The sequence below is a fragment of the Rattus norvegicus genome, chromosome X (assembly GCF_021556685.1).
Source record: "Rattus norvegicus strain SHRSP/BbbUtx chromosome X, alternate assembly SHRSP_T2T, whole genome shotgun sequence".
Classification (NCBI taxonomy): Eukaryota; Metazoa; Chordata; class Mammalia; order Rodentia; family Muridae; genus Rattus; species Rattus norvegicus.
Window position 1 is genome coordinate 153,015,402 of NC_141554.1, and position 22,788 is coordinate 153,038,189.

Genomic DNA, 22,788 nt, shown 5'->3' on the forward strand with positions numbered 1-22,788 from the left:
AATAAACACATAAAAACAAAACATTGCACATCTACACAATGGAGAACATCTCAGCTATCAAAAACAATGGCTTCATGAAATTCATAGGCAAATAGATGGAACTAGAAAATATCATCCTGTGAGAGGTAACCCAATCACAGAAAAACACACATGATATGCACTCACTTTTAAGTGAATATTAGCCTTAAAGGCTCACATTACCCAAGATACAATCCACAAACAACATGAAGCTCAAGATGAAAGATGATCAAAATGCAAAAGCTTCACTCCTTCTTAAAAGGGGAACAAAAATATTCATAGCAGGGGGTATGGAGGCAAAGTTTGGAGCAGATACTGAAGGAACAGCCATTCATAGCCTGTCCTACATGTGGCATATATATACAGCCACCAAAACTAGATAAGAATGATGAAATTCAGAAGTGTTTGTTGACACATACTGGATATAGATGCCTCCTGAGGGACACAGCCAGAGCATGTCAAATACAGAGTTGAATCTGGCAGCAAACAACTAAACTAAGAATGAGACCCGCATTGGAGGTATTCAAGAAAGGATTAAAAGAGCTGAATGGTCTTGAAACCCCATATGAACAACAATACCAACCAACCAGAGCTCCCAAGGACTAAACCACTATCCAAAGACTGTTCATGGACTGACCTATGGCTCCAGCTGCATATGTAGCAGAAGATGGCCTTGTTGGGCACCAATGGAAGGAGAGGCCCTTGGTCCTGCCAGCTGGAACCCCCAGTGTAGGGGAATGATGGGAGTTGGGAAGGGGTTTGCTTGGGGAGTGGAACACCCTTACAGAAGAAGGGGAGGTTGATGAGAGAGTGGTCTTATGTCCACTGGGAAAGGGAATAAACTTTGAAATAGAAATAAAAAAAATCAATAATTTTTTCTGGGAAACTGGGAAAGGGAATAAACTTTGAAATAGAAATAAAAAAAATTCAATAATTTTTTCTCCAATTCTATGGATTTTTCTTTTTAGACTTTTATTTGTTTCCGTAGAAACATCAAAGTTTCATTAGAATTTTTTAGGCTTAATAGAATGTTATTTATATGGTATTGCATTTGCCAAATATGTTTTTAGAATCACAATTATGGGGTAATTTTGCTTGTGTATATTTCTATTTCCCAGGCTCCTTCTGATAGTGAATTTATCTATGGAATATTTCAATATACTCATCTGTGAAGCTAGTTTTACAGATAGCTTATGAATTAAAATAGAGCGAAGAATATTTCACTATTGGAATATGATTAATTTGTGATATTCTATCTTTAAACTATTTTATATTTCTTTGACTGCATAATTGCACATCATTTATTTTGTTAAATCTTAACAAGTGCTCATTAATCTATTAATAAAAGATTATTATATATTCATAATATTTTATATTTCCTGAAAAACTAAATTTTATTATCTTGACTTCTAACTCTCTTCAACTTTTCTTATAATTTTTGATAAAGCACTGCATTTTTACCCATATATTTGAGCTTGTCAGCATCTTTATGCATATGGTCATGTATATACATATAGACTTCATGTAACAATTTCTAGCTTGAGAGCATGCTAATTTAGATAAGGAATCTTATAGGATATAGGATAATGTGCCTAGCATTTATTTGTAAATCTCAACATTTCAAGATAAAACAACATGCTAGTGTTCTATTCTTTAAATTGCATTTGCCTACATATTTTTGAAAACAAAATAATATCTAGTTTCTGCCTCTACTGTTCTCTTGTCCATTTTCAAAACTATGACAGATAAGAAGCCTAATAAATGCGTTGGGTTTATGCTAGACCTTCTAGTTTAAGGTTTTCTGCCCAATTTATTAACAACCACAGTACATGAAAATTTATCTGGAACCAAGACGAATTGTGTGCTAGATTATACCTGTAGTGTTAATATGTGCTATGTTGTCCAAGTCATTCTCTTGACTAAAAGTTCCCAACATTTTCCACAGTTATATGTGATGAAATGTGTTTTTCACTTCTCTCATTATAAAACTCTGTAATATATCCACTGAATCTTTAATCATGTAGTGTCTTGATTTTGCTGAAGTTTTTCTTCTAGATTCTGGTTTCACTTTCTTTGTTGATTGTTCATACCTTTTACCTCAGAAAGGATTCCCGGTAGGATAACAGGATTGATTTCTGCAATCAAATCAAATACAAGCTGCTATTCACGCTAAATCAGTCCAGATATTACAAATTGCAGTTATCACAAGAAATTTTACATTAATGAAAATAGGAGGAATAAATCCTTCCTTCTGAGCTGGTGTGAGACTATTATGTTGAAGCCCAGTAGATTTAGGAGTGCATCTGGCATGTCAATTAAAAGTAGGAAACAGGTATCTGACCTTCTAGAAGTATTTTCCTTAACAGAGTTAGTTCAATTCAAAATTAAAACTTAACGGGCCAATGGGAAGCACGAATGAAGAGAAAACTTCTTAATCAAACATTCTAAGCTAGTAGTTTATAAACCTGTCTAAATCCATTTATAAGAAGAAAAAGATTAAAATGTATTTTGCTTACTGTTTTATTTTTTAATGACAAAAATGTATTTTGGAACAATCCCTTACCAGATCAAGAAAAATGCTTGCTGTAAATAGAGGCTGCAGGTCATGTTATGAGAGTAATTTATACAAACAAGCTGTTGTAACTACTTAACACTAAAACAATTGCCATAACAATAAAGATCCCAGAATTTGGAGCAAGCTAACTAACAGGCAGGTAACAGAGAAAAACATTATTCTGTAACTTAGAAAATGTGTTTTGATAGGTTTGATGCAACCCATAGTAACTTTTGCATTGGCTCTCAGGATACATACAATGAGTATGGACAACATATAGAGTATGAATAACTTAGATGCCATAGGGAGAGTCAATGAGTTTTCTGCAGGTATGAGACTCTAGGTAGGTTATTTAACCCTGAGTAATTAGACTTAAAATCATATAGAGATGAATAATGCAAAATTAGTCAGTAGGTGACACACTCACAAAATTCATATATACACACGTGCACACTTTCACATATGCAAGCACATCTATATATAGATACGGATATGGATATGGATACAGATATAGAAATGTAACAACAATCAAAAATAACTAATGGATTTGAGATGGAGTATTGGAAACACCGGATAAATTAGAGGATAATAAACAAGGGCAGGAATATACACATTGTGCCTTGAATGAAATGCACATACACAGAAAATATTAAATTGCAATTTGGTGCTTTCAAGTTTTTGTTGTTGTAGTTGTTTATTGTAGTTGTTGCTATAGTGGTAGTAGAAGTTTGCTTGTTTTTTTATTCGGTTTCTGTTTTGCTTTGTATAAATATGTCATAATATAATCCAGTTTCTATCAGACAAAAACTATTACTTTTTGTAGATAAAATAACTTTTGTATGGCTTTCTTATTTTCTTCCTCCCCTCCACCTCCTCCTTCTCCTCCTTTCCCCTTGCTCCCCCTGCTCCTCTTTCTCCTCCTCCTCCTCTTCTTCCTCTTCTCTATTGATCTAGTTATTTAGTCAAAGCTAAAGCTGACCTCAGGATCAACATTGTTTTCTTTTTTGTTTTTGTTTTTGTTTCTTTTTGTTGTTGTTTTGTTTTCAGCCTGGGATCAGAGGTGTTCTGCTTCCATTCTGTTGATGTGATAAAATTCTGTCAAAAACAACATGGAGGTATTTATTAGTTACTTTTCCTTTTTATAATAGCATGCCATTACCAAAGCAACTTATTGAAGAGTTTGTTTTAACATTTCAGAGACTTAGAGACTATAATGAAAGGGATAGCTTGACAAGAGCAGGAAGATGAGAGCTCATGTCGCTAACTGAAAGCATGGAGCAGACAGAGAGAAATAGAAAACGGTCAAGGATATGAACTCTCAAAACATAGTTCCACTGATATATCTCTTCAAGCAAGGTCATACCTCTTCTTAACCTCACTAAACAGCACTGTCAAAAGAGGACCAAGAGTTCAGATAAAACTATGGGAATATTGCTCATTCAAATGATATCATACTATGCTCTCTGCCCTCATGCTTTATTGAACAAATCATAATACGAAATACATTTAGTCCAAATTCAAAATTCTCCACAGTCTTTTATATTCTTAACACTTTAGTTAAAGCCCAAATATCTTCTGATTCTCCAGCCAATCTCTCAATTGTATAAATTTTTAAAAGTAAACACACACACACTATATAGTATATATATAATACATATATAAATATATAATATATACATACAAATATAATATATATTACATATATATACATATACATATATATGTATATATATGTGTATATATATATATATATATATATATATATATAATGGGATGTTTCTATTCCCTGTATTCAACATCTTGGCTGCATACCGTAACCTACCACAAACTTAACATTAAGGATTTCATGCAACAATGACTCAAGACATCTAGCCCTTTCATGGACTTCATGAAAAAATCTCTATGGACACACACTGCCTAGCCTCAGCAACTCTCAGAAAGAGTGCAGAGAAAATAGTATTTTTTCTTTATTTTTCTTCATTACTACTTCTAAAACAAGCAGCCCATTCAAAACACTGCTAGGTCCTTGTGCCAGCATAGGATGGAATGTTAATTCTTTTAACTCTATTACCAGCTTTTGATTGCAGGTCCTCCAGGGATAGAAAACTCCTTGGACATTTCCTTTCACAGGTTGCAAATTTACCTGGATGGGGTATTGCCCTAATAACACTCTTTTCCTTGTTTAATGCAAATATCTTCTTATTTTCATTAATTAATTTATTCATTTTACATTCTGATCACAGGCCCCTTTTCCTCCTGGTCTCCCCTCACACAGACTCTCCCTCTTTCCACCCCCTTCTCCTCTGAAAAGGGGAAGGGGACCCCTGGATATCAACCCACCCTAGCACATCAAATCACTGTAGGACAAGGCATATCCTCTTCTACTGAGGTCAAACAAGGAAGTACAGTTGGAAGAACTGAATCCACAAGCAGGTAAGCAGTTCAGGAACATTCCCTATTCCACTTGTTTGAGGACCCACGTGAAAACCAAGCTCGAAATCTGCTAAATATATGTGGGGGGGCCTAGGTCCTGCCCATGCTTGCCTTTTGATTAGTCATTAGTCTCTGGGAGCACATAATGATCCAGATTAGTTGACTCTTGTTTCTCTTCTTGTGCAGTCCCTATCCCTTCAGGTCCCTCATCCTTTCTCTGAAAGTTCCATAAGTCTCCCTGAGCTCCAGCTCATACTCGGCCATGGGTATCTACATCTGTCTCCATTCTCTGCTGGGCAAAGCCTCTCAGAGAATAGTTATGCTAAGATTAAAATCTTAAGCAATACCATATGCTGGTGAAGATGTGGAGCAAAGAGAACACTCCTCCATTGCTAGTGGGAGTTCAAACTTGTACAACTGCACTGAACATCAATTTGGTGGTTTCTATGAAGCAAGGAGCAGGGCAGATGAGGCAGGCATAAGGGGAGCTAGAGAGAATGGAAATTGGTGTCTGGTGGGGGCCATCTCTAGTACATCACAGAAACCTGGGATGGGGAAGCTACAGGGAGTCTATGGGGTTAATTCTAGCTGAAGTCTCTAACATTGGTGATATGGAGCCTGAAACAGGCAGAACTCCCAGTGCAGGGATAAAGACACCAACCCACCCACAAAACCTACCTAAAATGCATTCTGCCTACAACATATGCAGGGACAAAAATGTAGCAGTGCTGAGAGAATTGAATCAATAACTGGCCCAATTTGAAACACATCCTGTTGGCAAGAGCCAATCTCTGACACTATTAATGATACAATGTTATATTTGCAGACAGGAGCCCAGTATGTCTCTTCTTAATGGTGCTAATATAACAGGCTTTCTTCCAACATATGCCTTGGATGTTGGAAGCATCCTAGTAGTCACTTTCTCTAGAAAATGTATGCTTTTTTTTCTTTCTTCACTTGCTTCTTTTTTCTGTAGACATAAATGTTTTCAGTAGCAATAATGCCACAGGTTTAAAATTTCTCCAAAGAAATTGCTCTGTTACTTAAATTACTTTTCTGTTTAACGTCAAGAGACTTAGTACATGGCAAAAGCAGCCAGATTCTTGGCCAAAATATCATAAAAAATGGCCTCTAGCACAGTTGCTAATATATTTCCTCTTTGAAATATCTTAAACTGACCCTCACTTAGTCCACACTTATTTTTTTCACTACTGTCTTCCAGACTCTTACTAAAGCAGCCTCTTAAGATATGACTACAATGTTTATTTAACTGATTTCTTGTCGAAAGTTCCGAAATCCTTGGCATCCTTCAGAATATGTTTTTGACATGCCCAGGTTCTCTCAGCTACAGCCAACACTCTTACACCAAATTCTCTATTCAATAACTTTTTGTCATTGTGATAAAATAATATGGCAACAATGAAAAATATTTATTGAGCTTCTTGTTCAGGATGTGATGTCAGGTAGAGTGTAGATATAGAACAGAAAGCTAAGTGATCACACCATTACCTGGAATAGAATGCAGCGAATGTGGATTGGAGTTATTTTAAGTCTATAAACTCTTGAAAGTCACTTACATAGAGGCACTTTTTCTAGTAAGCCTGTCCTTCCCTGTTTTTTTCTTTAAACAGAGCCAACCAACTAGAAACCAAGTTTTCATATACCCAAGCCCATGTGGTACATATGTCGTTTAAAACACAACTGGGAGGAACACATTTATTTAGCTAAGATAATCTACCTTTGAAGTAAGTTAGGAAAAGCACTCAAAGCTGGACAGTTAAAATAGGAACCATCAAGGAACACTGCTTACTGGGTGGATTTCTTATTGTTTCATTCTTAGTTATGCTTATACATCTTATGACTACCTACTCCAGAAATTATGTCACCAGAATAGTCTAGACAAATCACTATCTATTAACAAGACAGTCCTTTAAAGGTCTAAACATAGCCAACACAAAAAACAGTTACTCAATTGAGAGTACTTGACAGGCAATTCTACACTGTATCAATTTGATAGTTAATGCTTGCCAAGGCAATAAGTATACATCATCATTCTTGGATGGCAAGAAAAATTTCAGGTATTAGTAATGAATATGACAAGACGATCTATATGAGCATTCTTCAAGAAAACTAAGTAACATATACAAAATTTTAATGTTAATACTATAGATAATAACAAATGACAATAGCTCTGTAATGAAATTCTGAAAGGACTGAGAAATGTGAAATGAATATAAATAAGGATTAGATATCCAGAAATAAATTAGATCAATATGACAATGGTATCTTAGAATAACACATTCAAATGCTTGCTCTGAAGTAGATATTGAAGTTTGACATTGTATTATGTAGAAAAGGACCCTTCAAATGATCTTTCACATATTTTGTCTACTTATGTATTTAAAAAGAGTTCTTTATTTAATCCACAGAGTAATAATAATGATTTATTTCAAGATGAATAAACTGATTTTCCAAATTATACTTAAAGCTTTGATGACTCTTAAATGAACTCCAGAGTTAGTTAAAAAAAAGTAGTTATAAATGAGGCAATACCTTGAATTGCAACTTTCCAGTTTACTTTCTCCCTGGGCCCGGCATCGGAATTACTTTTTGACCTAAAGTACATTCAGTAAGGCATTATTAATTCTTACCATCTACATTATTATTTTCCAGGTTCACTCTTGATTCAGATTTCAACCAACAATCCATAACTGTGAAAGTTTTATAATAATACTACACAATTGCATAAATCATCATCATGTTTGTGATAAGCTATAAAGTCAAGCAAGCCTGCAGAAACTTATGTGCTGCTTGCAGATACCAATCATTTAAATGTGGTCATCAATCTGTGCTCCAGTTGCAGATTAGTCACACACTGGGCATGTTTAATTTGAGTTCTATGAGTACTTCCATGATTGGTGCAATAGTCATCTGCTCAGAAATTACTATGATGTCATCAAGAGCCAATCAAGACATTTTGCACTGATACTGATTTTATATAAACCAGCTTAAAAGCATGTGATATATTGCTCAGCTTGTTTGGCTTTACGATGGATAAATATAGATCATTAATTAAGTTTTGAAGAAAAAAGTTAATTTTTCTCCTCATTTCTATACATTTAGAAAAATGATATCTTAAAATAGCTAAGAATCTTTTAGGGATTTTGTTTGATTGGTTGGTAGGTTTGTTTTGTTTTGTTTTAATTTTTTATTTTTACTTATTGTCTTTATATTGTGCTCTTTGCCCGTCTCCAAGTTACCCCCTTCCAAAATCCTGCCCCATATGCCTTCTACCAAAGTTGATTTGTAAGATTATTTATTATTAACGCTAAAAGAATAGCACAGGGTGAGAGGTTACAATTTAAATAAAATACACTCATGGTAATTACTCAGTTCACTGTTGTAATATTTAGTCCATATTATTGTACTTGGTATATATCATTGGTTTAAGGATGCTAGTATAGTTAATTTATTTGCACATCTTTGTGGTACCAGAACATACTGCAATATCTGGAAGACTATAAGCCTTCATATCTGTTGAAAAATGAGTTTATTTTAACAAATTTAAAGAGTTACTTGATTTTGCTCCACAAAAAAATTAGTGATTTTATTTGTTCAGGTACAGAATAGGCATAGGTGAAAGAAATCAGAATTGCCAAAGGCTAACAAGCAAGCCTCAGCTCTGAATGTAAATTCATGGGCAAATAATTAAATTATAAGTTCCATTTTCCTTCTGAGGTCTGCCAAGTACTTTGTAGTAGTACCAATTTGTGAATTTTAAGTTAGTAGTTAAGAGGGTCTTTAAGGGTTGGGGATTTAGCTCAGTGGTAGAGTGCTGGCCTAGCAAGCACAAGGTCCTGGGTTCAGTCCCCAGCTCTGAAAAAAAGAAAAAGAAAAAAAAGAGGGTCTTTAAAATCAAAAAGACCAAGTTCCACAGACTGAAAATATTAATTAGTAGTTGCAAGTTATAACTATTAATGTGGTTCTTTTATTATCTGAACTTTAAAATTAAAATAATATCAGCAAACAACACATAAATGTCAAACTTACCCCATAATCTCATAGGTATTAATGAAGATGTTTATTTTTATAAAAAAAAACCACCTTTTTAAACCAAAGGAGAAAGATACATATACTTATGATATTCTATCTTTATCTTTTATAATTATTTAGTATGATCTTGGTAAAATAAAAAGTAATTTTTATATGCAACACTTACTCCAAAAGAAATTGTGTCATTAATTAAATGTACTAATAGTGTTTCATGTGATTTAATGTCACACACTAAAGGTTGAATCAAAATGTTTCATATATTTATCAAGATTCAGATCTGTTAACCATGCAAGAGAGCTCTATAAAAGTAGAAACAGAACAAAGCAGAAACCAAATTGTACTGCTTTGCCATGATTCAAAAGGTAAATTGACTCATCACATAGTAGAAGAGTGAAGGCTTTAATAAAAACTGGAGCACATACACTAGAATATTTTAGAATGAAATATATCCACTGGATATAATCAGCGATTCTTAAAATTAACTTCTGTGAGTATTACATTGCCAACAAAACAGATCACAATTATTTTCATGATAATTGCATGTGTATAATTTAAAGATACACTGAAGTTTACCAAATTTGTTAAAATATTAAGTGTTAATGAATTTCTCTAAGTGTACTTATGTAAATATCCACAAATTTCATTAAATTATGAGTTTTTTCTCTAGCATTATGAAATAAATGAGCATAAACATTCCCATATCACCACTTCAGAAGTCTCAGATTTATTCAGAACTGACCAAATTAGAAACCTTTAGAAGAAATCTGAAATTATGTTGAGGCAATACAGAAGAATTTTAGGAAAGTCTATTTGTAGTTTCATGATGTCAAGACCTACTTTACTTGCACTGAAACACAATCAGCTGTAAAAAAATTTTAAGAGATCCTTCTAATCAACAGGCACCTTAGCCCATCAATAAAGGGGAGGTGGAAAAGGAAGGATCTTGATTTTAAAGCCAGCTGGTACTGCAGAGGGAGACACTAACTTAAGTGCAGAACCTACAAGTCTGACAAAATTCCAGATTCTTCTATATAAATCATCTACATTCTGACTGTCAGTCTCATCAAATTGCCCCGTTAAGCCATAAATCATGCTAAATCCTTACTGCAGTTCAGTCTTCTGAAGTTGAAAAATTCTGTGCAGTCATGTAGAAGGAATAGAATTACATTTATATATATACATATATACATGTGTGTGTGTGTGTGTGTGTGTGTGTGTGTGTGTGTGTGTGTGTGTGTGTGTATTATTTGAATGTTTCTTTCTCCTGGTTCTGATGGTACACTGGCAAAGAAAGTAGAGTAAAACCTAAATAATATATTCCAATTTTATGTTATGTGTATACTAAATGGGTATGGAAAATTATTCTGCAAACATATAGTGGCTCTGGGAAAGCCCTCTTAAAAATAAATCAATGGAGAAATAAATGAAGCAGTTCTAGAAACAGGGAGAATTTGGGCTGTGCAACATAGTCAGAAAAGCCTCCACTGACCTAATATGAAAATATGAAAGATGGAATGACATGTGAGAGTTATAGCAAACTGTAGTAAGTAGTTGAGTCTATGAATCTTGCTATCAGCTAGGTAGTGCATGCTAAAGAGTACATCAGCCTAGAATAGGACTACTCTTGCCCATTTATTATCAGCATCAATCAATCAATTGAGCAGTCAATCAATTGAGAGACAGAGAAACACAGACACGCACAGACACACACAGACACACACACAAGCATACACGAAAAGAGAGGGGTGAGGGAGAGGAAGACAGAAGGGAGATGGGGAGGGAGAGGAAGAGAGAGGGAGAGAGGAAGAGAGGGGGGAGTGGTGTATAACCTAGCTACCAAATATATCCCCTCATTCCTACTGTGAATTTGCAGCTCTATATTTGTCTTAAACATCAGGCTTTGTAAAACATGTAGGAGATGCATACTTTATCTGCTGAATTCTTTGTACACTGATCCTCAACTGGGAAGGAAGATGACACATTTTAATATATATTTTAATTTTACAAAGCCCAGAGCTTTAGGAACAAGGACAGATCTTAACAGTAAGTGATTGGGGGCACTCCTGAGACTGCAGAGTGGAAGAGACCACCAACACTGCCCAACCCTGCCCACATCCCTGGCCCAAGAGGAAACTGTATATGGCCTATGGGTTCCCTGGGATAAGGGCACAGGAGCAGCAAATCCGGTGCATCTGAGACACCACCGGAACATGAAGGGACCAACCTGATAAACAGTTCTCTGCACACAAATCCCGTGGGAGGGAGAGCTAAACCTTCAGAGAGGCAGACATGCCTTGGAAACCAGAAGAGACAACACTCTGCCCACATCACTGACTACAGAAGAAAACACCAAACGCCATCTGGAACCCTGGTGCACGGAAGCTCCCGGACAGGGCAGCACAGATCTTCCTGGTTGCTTCCCCTGCGAGCTCATAAACAACACCCCATGAGCAAACTAGAGCCTCGGGTCCACAGGGAAGACAAACCTTCCAGCTCCAAGAGGCCTGCCTGGTGAACTCAAGACACAGGCACACAGGAACAGCTGAAGACCTGTACACAGGAAAAACTACACGCCCGAAAGCAGAACACTCTGTTCCTATAACTGGCTGAAAGAAAACAGGAAAACAGGTCTACAGCACTCCTGACACACAGGCTTATAGGACAGTCTAGCCACTGTCAGAAATAGCAGAACAAAGTAACACTAGAGATAATCTGATGGCGAGGAGGCAACCACAGGAACCCAAGCAACAGAAACCAAGACTACATGGCATCATCGAAGCCAAATTCTACCACCAAAGCAAACACGGAATATTCAAACAAACCAGAAAAGCAAGATCTAGTTTCAAAATCATATTTGATCATGATGCTGGAGGACTTTAAGAAAGACATGAAGAACTCCCTTAGAGAATCACAGGAAAACATAAATAAACAAGTAGAAGCCTATAGAGAGAAATCACAAAAATCCCTGAAAGAATTCCAGGAAAACATAATCAAACAATTGAAGGAATTAAAAATGGAAATAGAAGCAATTAAGAAAGAACACAGGGAAACTACCCTGGGTATAGAAAACCAAAGGAAGAGACAAGGAGCCGTAGATACAAGCATCACCAACAGAATACAAGAGATAGAAGAGAGAATCTCAGGAGTAGAAGATTCCATAGAAATCATCGACTCAACAGTCAAAGATAATGTAAAGCGGAAAAAGTTACTGGTCCAAAACATACAGAAAATCCAGGACTCAATGAGAAGATCAAACCTAAGGATAATAGGTATAGAAGAGAGTGAAGACTCCCAGCTCAAAGGACCAGTAAATATCTTCAACAAAATCATAGAAGAAAACTTCCCTAACCTAAAAAAAGAGATACCTATAGGCATACAACAAGCCTACAGAACTCCAAATAGATTGGACCAGAAAAGAAACTCCTCCCAAAACATAATAGTCAAAACACCAAATGCATAAAGAAAGAATATTAAAAGCAGTAAGGGAAAAAGGTCAAGTAACAGGTAAAGGCAGACCTATCAGAATCACACCAGACTTTTCGCAAGAGACTATGAAAGCCAGAAGATCCGGGACAGATGCCATACAGACCCTAAGAGAACACAAATGCCATTCCAAATATGAATATAACAGGAAGCAATAATCACTATTCCTTAATATCTCTCAACATCAATGGATTCAACGCCCCAATAAAAAGATGTAGATTAACAAACTGGATACACAATGAGGACCCTGCATTCTGCTGCCTTCAGGAAATACACCTCAGAGACAAAGACAGACACTACCTAAGAGTGAAAGGCTGGAAAACAACTTTCCAAGCAAATGGTCAGAAGAAACAAGCTAGAGTAGCCATTCTAATATCAAATAAAATCAATTTTCAACTAAAAGTCATCAAAAAAGATAAGTAAGGACACTTCATATTCATCAAAGGAAAAATCCACAAAGATGAAATCTCAATCCTAAATATCTATGCCCCAAATACAAGGGCACCTACATACATAAAAGAAACCTTACTAATATTCAAAAAACACATTGTACCTCACACAATAATAGTAGGAGATTTCAACATCACACTCTCATCAATGGACAGATCATGGAAACAGAAATTAAACAGACACATGGACAGACTAAGAGAAGTCATGAACCAAATGGACTTAACAGATATTTATAGAACATTCTATCCCAAAGCAAAGGGATATACCTTCTTCTCAGCTCCTCATGGTACTTTCTCCAAAATTGACCATATAATTGGTCAAAAAACGGGCCACAACAGGTACAGAAAGATAGGAATAATCCCATGTGTGCTATCAGACCACCACGGCCTTAAGCTGATCTTCAATAAAACTAAGGGAAGAACGCCCACATATACGTGGAAGTTAAACAATGCTCTTCCCAACGATAACCTGGTCAAGGAAGAAATAAAGAAAGAAATTAAAACTTCTTAGAATTTAATGAAAATGAAGGTACAACATACCCAAATTTATGGGACACAATGAAAGCTGTGCTAAGAGGAAAACTCATAGCGCTGTGTGCCTGAAGAAAGAAACAGGAAAGAGCATATGTCAGCAGATTGACAGCACACATAAAAGCTCTAGAACAAAAAGAGACAAATACACCCGGGAGGAGTAGAAAACAGGAAATAATCAAACTCAGAGCTGAAATCAGCCAAGTAGAAATAAAAAGGACCATAGAAAGAATCAACAGAACCAAAAGTTGGTTCTTTGAGAAAATCAACAAGATATATAAACCCTTAGCCAGACTAACGAGAGGACACAGAGAGTGTGTCCAAATTAACAAAATCAGAAATGAAAAGGGAGACATAACTACAGATTCAGAGGAAATTCAAAAAATCATCAGATTTTACTATAAAAGCCTATATTCAACAAAACTAGAAAATCTGCAGAAAATGGAAAATTTCCTAGACAGATATCAGGTACAGAAGTTAAATCAGGAACAGATAAACCAGTTAAACAAACCCATAACTCCTAAGGAAATAGAAGCAGTCATTAAAGGTCTCCCAACCAAAAAGAGCCCAGGTCCAGACGGGTTAAGTGCAGAATTCTATCAGACCTTCATAGAAGACCTCATACCAGTATTATCCAAACTATTCCACAAAATTGAAACAGATGGAGCACTACCGAATTCCTTCTTTGAAGCCACAATTACTCTTATACCTAAACCACACAAAGACCCAACAGAGAAAGAGAACTTCAGACCAATTTCCCTTATGAATATCGACGCAAAAATACTCAATAAAATTCTGGCAAACCGAATTCAAGAACACATCAAAACAATCATCCACCATGATCAAGTAGGCTTCATCCCAGGCATGCAGGGATGGTTTAATATACGGAAAACCATCAACGTGATCCATTATATAAACAAACTGAAAGAACAAAACCACATGATCATTTCATTAGATGCTGAGAAAGCATTTGACAAAATTCAACACCCTTTCATGATAAAAGTCCTGGAAAGAATAGGAATTCAAGGCCCATACCTAAACATAGTAAAAGCCATATACAGCAAACCAGTTGCTAACATTAAACTAAATGGAGAGAAACTTGAAGCAATCCCTCTAAAATCAGGGACTAAACAAGGCTGCCCACTCTCTCCCTACTTATTCAATATAGTTCTTGAAGTTCTAGCCAGAGCAATCAGAAAACTAAAGGAGGTCAAGGGGATACAGATTGGAAAAGAAGAAGTCAAAATATCACTATTTGCAGATGATATGATAGTATATTTAAGTGATCCCAAGAGTTCCACCAGGGAATTACTAAAGCTGATAAAAAACTTCAGCAAAGTGGCTGGGTATAAAATTAACTCAAATAAATCACTAGCCTTCCTCTACACAAAAGAGAAACAAGCCGAGAAAGAAATTAGGGAAACGACACACTTCATAATAGACCCCAGTAATATGAAGTACCTCGGTGTGACTTTAACCAAGCAAGTAAAAGATCTGTACAATAAGAACTTCAAGACACTGAAGAAAGAAATTGAAGAAGACCTCAGAAGATGGAAAGATCTCCCATGCTCATGGATTGGCAGGATTAATATAGTAAAAATGGCCATTTTACCAAAAGCAATCTACAGATTCAATGCAATCCCCATCAAAATACCAATCCAATTCTTCAAAGAGCTAGACAGAACAATTTGCAAATTCATGTGGAATAACAAAAAGCCCAGGATAGCTAAAACTATCCTCAACAATAAAAGGACTTCAGGGGGAATCACTATCCCTGAACTCAAGCAGTATTACAGAGCAATAGTGGTAAAAACTACATGGTATTGGTACAGAGACAGAGAGATAGACCAATGGAATAGAATTGAAGACCCAGGAATGAACCCACACACCTATGGTCACTTGATTTTTGACAAAGGAGCCAAAACCATCCAATGGAAAAAAGATAGCATTTTCAGCAAATGGTGCTGGTTCAACTGGAGGGCAACATGTAGAAGAATGCAGATCGATCCATCCTTATCACCCTGTACAAAGCTTAAGTCCAAGTGAATCAAGGACCTCCACATCAAACCAGATACACTCAACTAATAGAAGAAAAACTAGGGAAGCATCTGGAACACATGGGCACTGGAAAAAATTTCCTGAACAAAACACCAATGGTTTATGCTCTAAGATAAAAAATCGACAAATAGGATCTCCTAAAACTGCAAAGCTTCTGTAAGGCAAAGGACACTGTGGTTAGGACAAAATGGCAACCAACAGATTGGGAAAAGATCTTTACCAATCCTACAACAGATAGAGGCCTTATATCCAAAATATACAAAGAACTCAAGAATTTAGACCGCAGGGAGACAAATAACCCTATTAAAAAATGGGGTTCAGTGCTAAACAAACAAATCACAGCTGAGGAATGCCGAATGGCTGTGGAACACCTAAAGAAATGTTCATCATCTTTAGTCATAAGGGAAATGCAAATCAAAACAACCCTGAGATTTCACCTCACACCAGTGAGAATGGCTAAGTTCAAAAACTGAGGTGACTGAAACAGATGGAGCCCTACCGAATTCCTTCTACGAAGCCACAATTACTCTTATACCTAAACCACACAAAGACACAACAAAGAAAGAGAACTTCAGACCAATTTCCCTTATAAATATCGACGCAAAAATACTCAATAAAATTCTGGCAAACCGAATTCAAGAGTACATCAAAACAATCATCCATCATGATCAAGTAGGCTTCATCCCAGGCATGCAGGGATGGTTTAATATACGGAAAACCATCAATGTGATCCATTATATAAACAAACTGAAAGAACAGAACCACATGATCATTTCATTAGATGCTGAGAAAGCATTTGACAAAATTCAACACCCTTTCATGATAAAAGTCCTAGAAAGAATAGGAATTCAAGGCCCATACCTAAACATAGTAAAAGCCATATACAGCAAACCAGTTGCTAACATTAAACTAAATGGAGAGAAACTTGAAGCAATCCCACTAAAATCAGGGACTATACAAGGCTGCCCACTCTCTCCCTACTTATTCAATATAGTTCTTGAAGTTCTAGCCAGAGCAATCAGACAACAAAAGGAGATCAAAGGGATACAGATCGGAAAAGAAGAGGTCAAAATATCACTATTTGCAGATGACATGATAGTATATTTAAGTGATCCCAAGAGTTCCACCAGAGAACTACTAAAGCTGATAAACAACTTCAGCAAAGTGGCTGGGTATAAAATTAACTCAAATAAATCAGTTGCCTTCCTCTATACAAAAGAGAAACAAGCCGAGAAAGAAATTAGGGAAACGACACCCTTCATAATAGACCCAAATAATATAAAGTACCTCGGTGTGACTTTAACCAAGCAAGTAAAAGATCTGTACAATAAGAACTTCAAGACACTGAGGAAAGAAATTGAAGAAGACCTCAGAAGATGGAAAGATCTCCCATGCTCATGGATTGGCAGGATTAATATAGTAAAAATGGCCATTTTACCAAAAGCAATCTACAGATTCAATGCAATCCCCATCAAAATACCAATCCAATTCTTCAAAGAGTTAGACAGAACAATTTGCAAATTCATCTGGAATAACAAAAAACCCAGGATAGCTAAAGCTATCCTCAACAATAAAAGGACTTCAGGGGGAATCACTATCCCTGAACTCAAGCAGTATTACAGAGCAATAGTGATAAAAACTGCATGGTATTGGTACAGAGACAGACAGATAGACCAATGGAATAGAATTGAAGACCCAGAAATGAACCCACACACCTATGGTCACTTGATTTTTGACAAAGGAGCCAAAACCATCCAATGGAAAAAAGATAGCATTTTCAGCAAATGGTGCTGGTTCAACTGGAGGGCAACATGTAGAAGAATGCAGATCGATCCATGCTTATCACCCTGTACAAAGCTTAAGTCCAAGTGAATCAAGGACCTCCACATCAAACCAGACACACTCAAACTAATAGAAGAAAAACTAGGGAAGCATCTGGAACACATGGGCACTGGAAAAAATTTCCTGAACAAAACACCAATGGCTTATGCTCTAAGATCAAGAATCGACAAATGGGATCTCATAAAACTGCAAAGCTTCTGTAAGGCAAAGGACACTGTGGTTAGGACAAAACGGCAACCAACAGATTGGGAAAAGATCTTTACCAATCCTACAACAGATAGAGGCCTTATATCCAAAATATACAAAGAACTCAAGAAGTTAGACCGCAGGGAAACAAATAACCCTATTAAAAAATGGGGTTCAGAGCTAAACAAAGAATTCACAGCTGAGGAATGCCGAATGGCGGAGAAACACCTAAAGAAATGTTCAACATCTTTAGTCATAAGGGAAATGCAAATCAAAACAACCCTGAGATTTCACCTCACACCAGTGCGATTGGCTAAGATCAAAAACTCAGGTGACAGCAGATGCTGGCGAGGATGTGGAGAAAGAGGAACACTCCTCCATTGTTGGTGGGATTGCAGACTGGTAAAACCATTCTGGAAATCAGTCTGGAGGTTCCTCAGAAAATTGGACATTGAACTGCCTGAGGATCCAGCTATACCTCTCTTGGGCATATACCCAAAAGATGCCTCAACATATAAAAGAGACACGTGCTCCACTATGTTCATCGCAGCCTTATTTATAATAGCCAGAAAATGGAAAGAACCCAGATGCCCTTCAACAGAGGAATGGATACAGAAAACGTGGTACATCTACACAATGGAATATTACTCAGCTATCAAAAACAACGAGTTTATGAAATTCGTAGGCAAATGGTTGGAACTGGAAAATATCATCCTGAGTGAGCTAACCCAATCACAGAAAGACATACATGGTATGCACTCATTGATAAGTGGCTATTAGCCCAAATGCTTGAATTACCCTAGATGCCTAGAACAAATGAAACTCAAGACGGATGATCAAAATGTGAATGCTTCACTCCTTCTTTAAATGAGGAAAAAGAATACCCTTGGCAGGGAAGGGAGAGGCAAAGATTAAAACAGAGACTGAAGGAACACCCATTCAGAGCCTGCCCCACATGTGGCCCATACATATACAGCCACCCAATTAGACAAGATGGATGAAGCAAAGAAGTGCAGACCGACAGGAGCCGGATGTAGATCGCTCCTGAGAGACACAGCCAGAATACAGCAAATATAGAGGCGAATGCCAGCAGCAAACCACTGAACTGAGAATAGGTCCCCTATTGAAGGAATCAGAGAAAGAACTGGAAGAGCTTGAAGGGACTCGAGACCCCAAAAGTACAACAATGCCAAGCAACCAGAGCTTCCAGGGACTAAGCCACTACCTAAAGACTATACATGGACTGACCCTGGACTCTGACCCCATAGGTAGCAATGAATATCCTAGTAAGAGCACCAGTGGAAGGGGAAGCTCTGGGTCCTGCTAAGACTGAACCCCCAGTGAACTAGTCTATGGGGGGAGGGCGGCAATGGAGGGAGGGTTGGGAGGGGAACACCCATAAGAAGGGGAGGGGGGAGGGGTATGTTTGCCCGGAAACCGGGAAAGGGAATAACACTCGAAATGTATATAAGAAATACTCAAGTTAATAAAAAAAAAAAAAAAAAAAAAGAACTGAAAAAAAAAAAACTCAGGTGACAGCAAATGCTGGTGAGGATGTGGAGAAAGAGGAACACTCCTCCATTGTTGGTGGGGTTGCAGACTGGTAAAACCATTCTGGAAATCCGTCTGGAGGTTCCTCAGACAATTGGACATTGAACTGCCTGAGGATCCAGCTATACCTCTCTTGGGCATATACCCAAAAGATGCCACAACATATAAAAAAGACACGTGCTCCACTATGTTCATCGCAGCCTTATTTATAATAGCCAGAAGCTGGAAAGAACCCAGATGCCCTTCAACAGAGGAATGGATAAACAAAATGTGGTACATCTACACAATGGAATATTACTCAGCTATCAAAAACAATGACTTTATGAAATTCGTAGGCAAATGGATGGAACTGGAAAATATCATCCTGAGTGAGCTAACCCAATCACCGAAAGACATACATGGTATGCACTCATTGATAAGTGTCTATTAGCCCAAATGCTTGAATTACCCTAGATGCCTAGAACAAATGAAACTCAAGACGGATGATCAAAATGTGAATGCTTCACTCCTTCTTTAATAGGGGAACAAGAATACCCTTGGCAGGGAAGAGAGAGGCAAAGATTAAAACAGAGACTGAAGGAACACCCATTCAGAGCCTGCCCCACATGTGGCCCATACATATACAGCCACCCAATTAGACAATTTGAATGAAGCAAAGTAATGCAGACCGACAGGAGCCGGATATAGATCGCTCCTGAGAGACACAGCCAGAATACAGCAAATACAGAGGTGTTTGCCAGCAGCAAACCACTGAACTGAGAATAGGCCCCCGTTGAAGGAATCAGAGAAAGAACTGGAAGAGCTTGAAGGGGCTAGAGACCCCATATGTACAACAATGCCAAGCAACCAGAGCTTCCAGGGACTAAGCCACTACCTAAAGACTATACATGGACTGACCCTGGACTCTGACCTCATAGGTAGCAATGAATATCCTAATAAGAGCACCAGTGGAAGGGGAAGCCCTGGGTCCTGCTAAGACTGAACCCCCAGTGAACTAGACTGTTGGGGGGAGGGCGGCAATGGGGGGAGGGTGGGGAGGGGGACACCCATAAGGAAGGGGAGTGGGAAGGAGGATGTTTGCCCGGAAACCGGGAAAGGGAATAACACTCGAAATGTATATAAGAAATACTCAAGTTAATAAAAAAAAAAGAAAGAAAGAAAGCTCCAAAAATATATATATATATACCCTAACCACAGTTTCCCTTCCTTCAAGTCCCCCTCCCACTTCTCCTCTCTCCCAGATCCACTCTCCTTCTGTTTCCTCTTCAGTCCAAGAGATAACAGCCCAACCTGACAAAGGAAGATACAATAAAACAGTATAAAAGCCCTCAAACATAGGCTGGTTAAAGCAAGCCAATATGGAAAAGGGAGTCACATGAGGACAAGCAATAGAGTCAGATACATACTAATTCTCACTATGAGGATTCTTACAACACAAAGCTAACAGAGGACCTGGTGTGGACCCCTGCAGTCCCTGTGCTTGCCATTGCAATATCTGTGACCTCATGAGAGCCCTGCTTACTAGATTCAGTGGGACATGTTCTCCTGGTGTCCTCTATACTCTCTAACTCATAGAGTGATTCCTCCCACTTTTTGGAGAGGTTCCCAAATTTCCCAATCTCCATGGTGAGGGACCTGACAGTGACCTTAAATTTAGATTCCTGTCCCTCATGATGTCTGGATAGGAGTACCTCTACTCAATCCCATCTGCTGCCAGAAGAAGTCTTTCTGATAATGGACAAGGCACAAATCTATGAGTGTAGCAGAGTATCATTAGGAATCATTTCATTGATTTGTTTCTTACCAGTCATGTTTGATATTACTCTCGGTCTCTGGGATGCCCAGTCTGCAATTACTAACCATCCAGGCAGTGTAGGACATGGGTTCTCTCTTGTTGACTTGAACCTCAAGTTAAATTAGACATTATTTGGCCACTCCTACAAGTTCTCCACCATCATCGACATAGAAAAACTTGAAGATGGTGGGGTAGAGGATTTTGTGCCTGAGTTGGTGTCCAGATTACACTTTCCGTAGCCTTCAGAAGAAGGATGAAGATTCCATGCCTGTACCAGCCTTATCCCTGCATTCAGAGATCTGTGTGGTTGATATTCTCAGCAATAGAACCCTACTGTAAGTTTTCAGGGAGAGATCCTCTGTCCTAGAATCAACCTTGGTTGATCAGGTATTTCCTTAAGCTCTCCTTGGCCAAGAGCTCAATCAAGTGAAACCAAGTCTCGACAGTGGAAGCCTTGCCTAGGTACAAAAGATTAACAGTTCAGACTCTATATCCTTCATTCCTAGGAGTTCTGACTTAGAGTCACCATCATAGATTCTCGGAAGATTCCAATGTACTAGGTTTCCATGTAGCTCCCTAATTCCCCACAATTACTGTTGTGTCTTCTATCTCATCCTACATAATCCCTTTTTGCTCCTATCGCCACCCAACTCCAGTCAACTCACAACATTTATCCTATTTCCCCTCCCCAGGAAGCTCCATGTATCACCCTTGGAACCATCCTCTTTACCTAACCTCTCTGGGCATATGGGTTGTAGCTTAATTATCATTTACTTAATAGCTCATATCTGTTTGTATGGTAATGCAGACCATATTTGTCTTCCTGGGTCTGGGTTGCCTCACTAACTTTGATTTTTCTAGATTTCTAGTGTTATTTATTACACAGAAGTTTGTACTGGAGCAATATCCTTATATTAATACTTTAGAAGATTATGAGTCAAACATAAAATGTGTACAGATTTCCCTTCATATAGGAGCACAGTTCATCCTTAATTAGAATAGGGCAGTGCCCATGGGAAAAGATGTAAAAAAAAGTGAAGGGATAAAATTTAGGAAGTCTCTGAGAGTCTCTTTTAATTGCCCCTATTTTCACAGTGAAAGAGGAAATATAATTGTTTGTTTTAAGTGTTTTCTTGCTTGTTTTCTGAACCTACAAGTATATTGCCCTAATCCATCTACCCTGCCTACCTCTAAATGTCTTTTTACCCTCTTTCTCAGTTTTCTCTGGTGACCAACAATTTCTGTAGTAAATAACATCTATGGAGATAGAGCACAAGAAAGAGCTGATTATTTTCCTTGATATTACAGAGGTCAGTTTAGCCTATAATTCATGACCAGTTATTTTTCTAGATGTCCCATTTGAGCTATGTGTATTAGATGACATATTTGATAAAGTTCTATGGCATTTCTTCTTCTACCTGTGCTGCCATGTCTACTGTGGCATTCAATGTTGTCATCTTGGGCTGTCAGATTCTTTTCAATACTCGTGGTGCAAATTAAACAATAAACTAATATTATCTTTAACCTGAAAGTGTATTAAAAATCAATTAACTACAGAAGTTATAAAGCAATGCTCTTCAGAGTTGGTTTATCTATGGACCTATCGTTATTGGCTTTTGGAAGATATATACTGCAGTGTATCTTTTTATTTTGAGTCAAATTTTTCATTGTTATTTATGTTATATGGAAATGTATGACACATCTGATGTTCTCAGGGAGCAGAAGAAAGTATCATATCATCTGAAAATAGAGTTACAAGAAGCTGCCAGCTGTTCTGTGTGGGTGCTGGGAATGAACTTAAGTTCTCTGCAAGAGCAGAAGTTGTACTTAACAAC